This window comes from Eucyclogobius newberryi, unplaced genomic scaffold (genome assembly GCF_026437365.1).
Source record: "Eucyclogobius newberryi isolate DKJ021-1_F unplaced genomic scaffold, fEucNew1.0.hap1 SCAF_6, whole genome shotgun sequence".
Lineage (NCBI taxonomy): Eukaryota > Metazoa > Chordata > Actinopteri > Gobiiformes > Gobiidae > Eucyclogobius > Eucyclogobius newberryi.
Genome location: NW_027316278.1, coordinates 12135310 through 12144484, shown reverse-complemented (window position 1 = coordinate 12144484; position 9175 = coordinate 12135310).

Genomic DNA, 9175 nt, shown 5'->3' with positions numbered 1-9175 from the left:
GGGCTCAGCTGTGTGTATAACAGCCACAAGCCTACATGTAATTAATATTTTGTATAATTGTATAATTTCAGCAGTAGTTTTAGCAAAACATTTCATACAAATGCTATATTTTTTATATATTTTTTAATATTTTTACAGACCCCTTCAAGCTCAGATTGAGTCCTCTACATAGGCACACATAGGCAATGTTTGTAGGCCTTCAAATAAAGTGTAGATCGTCAAAGTAGGCTACTTTTAGCACAGGGCATGGTAACACAACTTGTGACCAGTAGATGGCACTACATTACAACCTTTATAATGCCTGGATTTGGCAGACTACTCAAAATAATAATAATAATAATACCAATGTCAAACATATATACTTTTACGACTATCATAGGTTTATCATTTAATCGGAAAATTGGAGTGCCGAAGGAAACCTACTCAAAAACAAGGAGAAACATTAAAAACAGGGTTAGGGTTTGGGGTTGGGGTTAGGGGTTAGGGTTGGGGTTAGGGGTTAGGGGTTAGGGTTAGGGGTTAGGGTTAGGGTTGGGGTTGGGGTTTAGGGTTAGGGGTTGGGGTTAGAGGTTGGGGTTGGGGTTGGGGTTGGGGTTGGGGTTGGGGTTAGGGGTTAGGGGTTGGGGTTAGGGTTGGGGTTAGGGGTTAGGGGTTGGGGTTAGGGGTTTGGGTTAGGGGTTAGGGGTTAGGGGTTAGGGGTTGGGGTTGGGGTTAGGGTTAGGGGTTAGGGGTTAGGGGTTAGGGTTAGGGGTTAGGGTTAGGGGTTAGGGGTTGGGGTTTTTCATTATATGTATTTTCATTTATTTCAATAACAAATTACCATGATGACGATCAATAACAATGTTAGTGTCTCTAACTGCTGGGTGGTGGACGTTTTTTCGGAAGTCTAGTTTCTGGGCTCCAGAATTGAGGTAACGGTCTGTGTATAACTGCACATGCCACTCAGCTACCGTGTCACCTGTGCCCAGATATGTGCAAGCTCGAACTTCAACATGGGGACAGATGAAATCATGTGCATGGGATTTTTTACTTCCGATAACTGGAAATCCTTAAAAGTTAATAGTACTGGGGGAAAAAAAAACAAAAAAAAAAAACAGTACCCTCAAGGTAACCTGATGAATCAATGAACCACTTTGAAACTCTGGCTTCGGTGTGGAGTGTACTTTTGGTTGCAGTAAAAATGGCAATCTCAAACACATTAACGACAGGGAAGGAGCCAACGATCAAGGACTGGCCTGAAATCACTTTAGACATGAACTTACACAGGGACAAATTTGACATCTGTTGGCTCTGGCTTGAACACTTCCCCTGTGTGGAGCAGTGCAGGGTTCAAACTAAAGCTCATCAGAGAGAGAGCGGCGTGTTTTAAACTCACAAGTGTAACTGGGAAGAGTTTTGTTGTTTTGAGCTGTAACTCTGCAGTTGTTTCTGCTGCATTAGCGCGTGGTCCTTCGTGCTCTTTCACACGACAAACTCTGCTTCAAAGTCACAAAAAGAGTTTAAAATATGCCACTCGCTCCTTTGTTGTGCTTTGAAACAGCCAGAACATCCATGGAAACAGCACGGAGGACCACGATGGATGTGAAATAGACACAAATGAATTCATTCTGACAAGTTAATTAGTCCTTCTTTTATATTTTATATATTCTTTATATTCAGACATACAGGCATGAGTGCTTTCGACTCGAACACAAACAGCACATATTCAACTTTTATTCTACACATTTTATTTTGCCGTTATTTTTATCTTACAGTATTTAGCATTACCTATACTATTTTTTTTTAAATATTCTTTGTATACATTGTTATGTCATATTTAGTTAAAAACAAGCATATTCATCTTTGCTCTCTTAATGTTATCAATGTGGCTTTTGGTGGCAACGTTTTTTCATATTTTTTTTTTATGGAGCCTCTTTATACGTTTGAATCTTGCCACTTGTACCATTGACTTCCTCCAGCTGAATCTGAAACTTTTAACCTGGGGCTCTATGGATGATTTGCATAATTACCATGATGTATAATGGAGATAATTGACACAGATGCTCTGGCTCTTCAATGGAGCACAGTCGCACCAATTGTTGCTCTGACACACTCACCCTCTCTTATCCGTGCATATCTTCCCCGTTGATTGTTACTTTTCTCTTGTAGAAAAGCAGACGTCTCGATGACAGGAAATGTCAACTAAGATGTACAATACAATTCCATGAGTGAGGAATATCTTTCTGTTTGAGCAGTTAGGATTTCCCATTAAGGGCACAATTTACTGAACGTTTGCACAAATAGTGGAGTCCGTGCATAGAGTATTGATGACACAGGACGACGAAATGCCACCTACTGGAAGCCGCGAGGGAGGATGACTGGAAAGGCTAATTGAAGTGGAGGCACAAAACTTGACTATGGAGAATTTTACTGGTTTGAGGCGGTAACTGTGTGGGGCCGATTCCTGTCAGAGAATAAGGCTTTGGAGAAGGGATGCCTTGTGATGAAAATGATTGGTAATAAAACTCCATTATATGTGTTTGTATGTTGTCTGAAATAAAGAAAAAAAGAAACAATGTCTCATCTGTGGAACCTAAGCATCATTAATTGTATTCTCTTTTCTTATGTGGTAAAAAGAGTCAGGCACATGTTCCAGAGAAGATAAGTAAAACTCAAAGTATGTGTGAATAACACTAAACCACAGAGCACAGAAGTCCCACAAATACATGTATACTACTGCCTCAACCAGTTTAAATATCCGTAGGGTCAGTCAAACATTGTCTCCACTTCAGTTTTAGACCTTTGAACATGATATATTCTTTTGATTTCTTCAATCGTCATAATCATACTCTATCGAAAATAAATCTAAAATAAGGATTGATCATTTAGAAACCTTTTCCAACTATTTTGTACAAGCAGAGAAGCTCGCAGGTTTGACTTCCAGACTGGGCCTTCCTGTGTGCTTTCCCCCCTCATCAACCTAAAACATGCCCAATCATTTTCTTCCTCCAGCTACAGTAGTCCTCACACAGACTAGCACAAAGATCTGGGCATGGGGCGCTGTGACTCCCACTGCAGGAGATGCCCCAGCAGTATTGAAGGATGGGTCAGATTTTATGATTTATGTCTGTCTTTTTATATTGCAATGTTATGACTCACTATTAGTCTGAGACCTCTGGTATGCATTAAACATTTTGCATAATTAGTGAAATGTTTGCTGTTGTGAATATCAGATTGTAATGAATGTCAAGGTAGTCAAGGTCTTTGAACACATCTGGTAACTATCGCGAGACCGAGGTATGGGATGTTGACAGAACCTTCCGTTGTCGACTTCAGTTGCTGTGTAATAAAGACACCAGTGTTCGTGTATTGTTAACCCTTTATTTTGAGATGTCACACACACACAGAGCTGAACAACAAGTAATGTTAACTTGTGGTGGCTTTATGGATAAATGATCAGGTATGTCGGCTTGATAGAAATGTTGATCAGGCTTAATTCTGTCCTTGTCATGTCCTGGTGTCAAACAACAGTGAGTTTTCCTACTAATCTGAGCGGGACCACCGTGACCCTCTGTAGAGAAATGGACTTGACCAGAGCCAGAGATTCCTTCCCTCTGAGTTTGACAGAATCTTTGAATGGTTGCACCATGAAATCCTGAATGATTAAATAGATATTTTTAATATTAAGTTTTATCAGAAACTTCCTCTGCTATACAGATGACACACAGCTGCACATATCAATGACGCCTAATACGACCGTTCAAGTAGAGAGACTTAGTGCCTGCGTGAAAGATATATAAATGTTGACGTCAGTTTAATATCGGCTTCTTACCCCGGAAAAATCAGATGTTATTGTTTTAGGCCCTAAACATCTGCGAGACACTTAACAAACTAGCAAGATTCAAGTGGATTTACATGAAGATGGGTACGCGCTGGAGACCAGGACGGACATAGATGAGCTGGTAAGTAGCAGGCAGGCAAACGACTGGACTCGCTCAAGAAGTGACACGCAGACTGGCAAGGAGTTTCTGTGGAGCTGCTGCCGATTGTTGATTGCAGCCCGATGTGAGGAGCTTCTGGTGCCACAGGTTGCCACGCCCAGAAATGAGGGAACACAGACACAAAAGGGGAGGGGGAGAAAAGGGAGAGGGACTGCAGACTGTGAACAGTCCAACATCATGGAATTTATTAATTTATCCATTCGATTGAGGTCCACAGACAACCATAACAAAAACCTTTGTATGCAACCATTTTAAAAATCAAGAAGACATGTTAATTGTAAGAGAGAAAAGCCATATCTGAGTCTCTTCACTGTGAATAATTAAATTACAGAGGCAGTGGAGACAGGTCGACTGAATGAGCTAACATTTGATCAAATTGTTTGCTATTGATTGCTGTTTGTAATTATAGTGTTACATTCTGAATTTAAAAGCACTGATTGACCATTGTTCATTGGCACTGCTATGAATGTCAAGCCTCCTCTTTGTCAGAGGGGTAAACATGTTTTATTCTAATATGAACTGATTTGATCAGCTGCTCCACATTCTGCTTCTGTAAAACTAACTCGGATGCCGAGATTGTAAAAGAATATAGTTTTACAGAAAACATAACAATAAACAATAATGAAAATTCTAAAACAACTTTAAAATAGGCTAATCTAGCAAAAATATTCTAATGTAACTATCATAAAAAAATAAAGAGGGGAAAAAATGACACAATGAAAAATATATTTTTATTTCATTGTCTACAGGTCAAATATTTCTGAACTACAAAAAAGCTTTGTGAACACGTGAAGAAAATACACAATAAATATTGATCCCAAAAACTAGGTTGGTTTTGTATAGGTCTTGTATGTGTATTGTAAGTCAAAATAGCAATTGTCGGTTGTCAGGAATCAGTCTAAACTCTGGGTTCCCAGACGAAACATTTGTTGGTCAAATCTGTCTTCTTTTTTTTTTTTAAACTCAGGAGACAAGAATAAGATTCTTGTTTAAATCTCATTCTAGTTTGATTTTTTGTTCATGTGTTTCTCCTTTGTATGTCCTAAAAATGTTCTTTGATCAATAAGATGAGTAAGAAAGAAATCATACATTAGACACTTTAGAGAAACTATTGGCAGCATGGAGACAAAAACTACTGTGACTAGTGGCAGCTGGTGATGCAAAATATGTTTTGGGAATATTTCACATTGATTGTATAAATACATATTTTAAAAACACATTTACAACTGAATTTATTAAATAAACACACTTAATTCCACTTTTGGTAATGATAATACAATGATACCATTTGTGAGAAAATACATTTGACATAAAATTACATTTTACACTTTATAAAATATCAGATTGAAAAGAGCAAAACAAAAATCTCAGTGATACTGTAACTTATAGTGCATAATAACAATTACTACATTAAGAGGAAATAAAAACACAAACAATTGTTGGTGTTTCATAAAACAGCTTCTAAGTGGCATTAGTTACCCTGAACTACATGTGTAACATTTTACATTTTTATATTTAATCATCACAGACATTATTGCTATATGGAAAGTTGTTCTTAAAGACAAGTCATTTATAGCATTCTTTCATGAGTTTTCTAATAATCAAACCATATTTTTATTAATAGAAGCCTCATCCAGGTAATAAACTAAACACTCAAGTCAAGGTAACGGAGCACAGAGTTTGACACATCACATGTTTCATCGACTTGGATTGATAAGAAATCAGTTGCTTTCACTTCACCACGAACATAGCCAGCAAACAAGTCGAGATCGTCTGTAGAAGCAGTTTTAAAAAGTAACCACATACATAAACACATAAAATCATTACCCGAACGAAGGAAAACATAGGGGTCTCCGAAGAACACAGTTAGACGTAATAAAAATATAATAATACATACAAATATGGTGCAAAACAAACAAACAAGGACTTACATCATCCACTCTCTATAGGTCGTTGCTCAAGCCATGGCCTGATTGCCTTCTTTAGGAAATCAGTCCCGCTGACATCACCCTGCCCAACAAAGAAAATAGCACCAATCAGCATTTTCAAACAAGTGGTTGCAGAGGGCACTTGAGTTTGATAGAGACCTGACGAAGCGTGTACTTATACCATCAGTATCCTGCAGAACAGAGATAAGCAGTCAGATGTACTCTGTCGCCGCTTTCCTTACAATAAACACACTGTTTTGTGCAAGAATCTAAACATTTCATGTTCTTGTGTTCAAGCTGCTCTGGAAGCCTAGTTTGCAACAGCAGCAATATCAGCATTGAGAAGACTGTAATTCTTGAATCAGGTGCTTTCCCTATAAACAACAGTGATAAATATATTGCAACAATTAACCTACCAAGCTACAGTAAAGTATTCAGCCTTAGTCTGTAGAGTGAACCGTCATGGAAATGGAACCCTCATAGAAATGGACTCAACCAGAGCAGTGTTATTTACCAGTTATTTACCAGTTATTGTTATTTGCCAACCTCTGAGTTTGACACGTACATTTTTTACCTGTGTGTACAGCACAGACACAATGAAATATAAAATCAAATAGTGAAATTAATATATACCGGTACATATATTTTAATGAAACAAGTCAGTGTAATCCCTCATTCGTCCAGGAGTGTTCCATTGTACAAAAATATTCAGTTGTAGTCTTTTGGACATTTGGACTCTCATCCAAGAGAATGACTCGGTTTTTTTTCTCATCTTGTCCAGATGACTACAACAGAAGATTTCTCTACATATATTTCTTTAAATGTTTAATCTAAGTATGTATTGGAACATGTATATATGTGTTCGTATATTTAAATCTTTTTTGACACATTTAATGATTTAAGTCTACTTGTACTTGCTCATTCATAAAGCTGGAATAACTGGTTGTTTTGACCTTACCATGTTTTGGGGAGCATCTGTCACTTTCCTCAGAAGCGTCATCCAAATGCTTTGACTTGTGACTTATCATCCCTATTGACCTTATTCCACCCCGCCCGCTAAAATATGCTATAAAGTAGATTTATTTGTGTAAAATTTCCAACGCGACCATGTGACCAACAAGTCAACAATGCACAGATTCCCTGGGCGGCCTGAAAATGACTTAATACTCTATGTAGAACTTAATTTCTCTCAATGTTGGCAGCCCTATGAGTGTGGGCTTCCGGAACAAGGTGAATAGAGAAACAGTACGAGCAGTCCGTAAAACTACAACAGTCATTAAAGATGTCCATCATCCCTCTCATCGTACATTCTCTCTCATGCCCTCTGTAAAAGGTATCGGAGCATCTTTTTTCCACAAGCTGATCGACTTCCAAACAAACTATGTCCCCCTGTGTTTTCAAACACAGAAAAATGAACTCATAGAACTCTGAGTTCTATTTCATCTCTACTGACCGCCAGAGGTGGAACAGAAAGCACTGGATTATCATCCTTGCTCAAACACAGGTCGAGAATTAATAACAGTTAAAAGTAAGTGTGTGTCTTTTAGAATGTTATGTCATTCTGAGGTGAACTCGTCACTCCCCAGAGATTTATTGTTTTTTAGTCTTTTGATTGCACTTTGAATTTCAGTACTTGTTATTTCAGCAACTAAGTTTTTTGTTTTGCTCTATGGTCATGGTAAATTGAGAGTGTCCAAAAAAGGTTGCATTTCTTCTTCTTTGTTTCCTGATATGTTGGTAAAATGTTTTGTAGAAGGATCGTACAACAGACAAAGTAAGGGCCAACCCAAATTAAAAAAATGTGGGACACCACGAGAATAAACTCATAATTTTATGAGATTAAAATCGAAGCCAGAAAAAAGTCCTACATTTAAGAGATTAAACTTGTAATCTAACGAGAATAAACTCATAATTTAACAAGAATAAAGTCATACATTTATGAGAATAAAGTCGTAGTTAAGGGGCCGTTGTCAATGTGAAGTGAGCAGTTTGCTTTTGCAACCACGGCCAAGACGCAAAAGAACGGGCTTGGATGAGTTGACAGCTTAGAACTACATAAAAGCCTGCAATAGATGTTAAAGTGTTTCCTGGCCTTTAAAACGATGTCTTACGTGTGTGTTTATTACAAGACAAGACACTGTCATTTAGCAGCACCTTTCTTGTTACGCATCATTCACAAACTGTTGGATAAAGCCTTTACTTTCTCCATGGTGTAGCCGTAGTGCATCATCGGTTCAAACACGTGCCACAGCCGTCCACAGACAGGAGGAGGAGCCTTCACACATGTTCTGCTCCTCTTGTTTCTTTACGTGGGCACTTTGTGCACAATCACTTTTCTTACATGCTCATTGTGGATTTTACTACAGCCCCCGGAGCGGCCTTAGGAGCCGTGCGCTCTGGGAAGCTAAAGTTGTATGCACCGATTCTAACCTTTTTGTCATCCCTTGGACAAACTCAAGTAAAACACACAGAACACATAAGAGCTGTTTGGAGATTGCGCTCCCACTCAGCTCCTCCTGTCTGTTCCTTGGATCATGTTTGGCACAGCCAAAAAGCGATTTTTACGTACTTACCATCATCCATACAACTCATTCTACCTCTTACAACCGACTAACACAACTACAGCCTGACACACCCATGTAGCCCAGGCTGATGACTACAATGAGAGGCTCCTATAAAGACATATCGTGCTTATGGCCATGGCATGAGCGCAGCTCCAACAACACAAGTGCACCCAACACTGCGAGGCACTGGCTGCACAGTGCGCACAGCTTCACAAGAAGGATATGGGGGCACTGCATGGGAGAAATGATCGTTTGTGTCTAAAAGGCCCGCCTTATAAAGGTCAACATCTATTGTGGGCTTTTAACTTTTAACTCATCCAAGTCAAGCGCCATTTGCGTCCTGGCCATTATGCTGAAAGTGAAACACTTATTTTACACTGACTTTATTCTCATAATATTATGATTTTATTCTTGTAAAATTATGTTTTTTAATTTCATAAAATCATGACTTTAATCTTGTAATATTAATATTTCTATGACTTCGACTTTTGTCTAGAAAAATTACGACTTAAATGTCAAAATGTTATGAGTTTATTCTTGTAAATATAGGACTTTTTTCTAGCTTCGACATTAATCTCATAAGATTATGACTTTAATGTCTAAATTTTATTACTTTAATCTCGTAGTGCGCGCAATTTTTTTTCTTCGCGTTGGCCCTTATGTTCCGTTGTATGATCGTATTAAGTCTTGCTTGACTAAAATG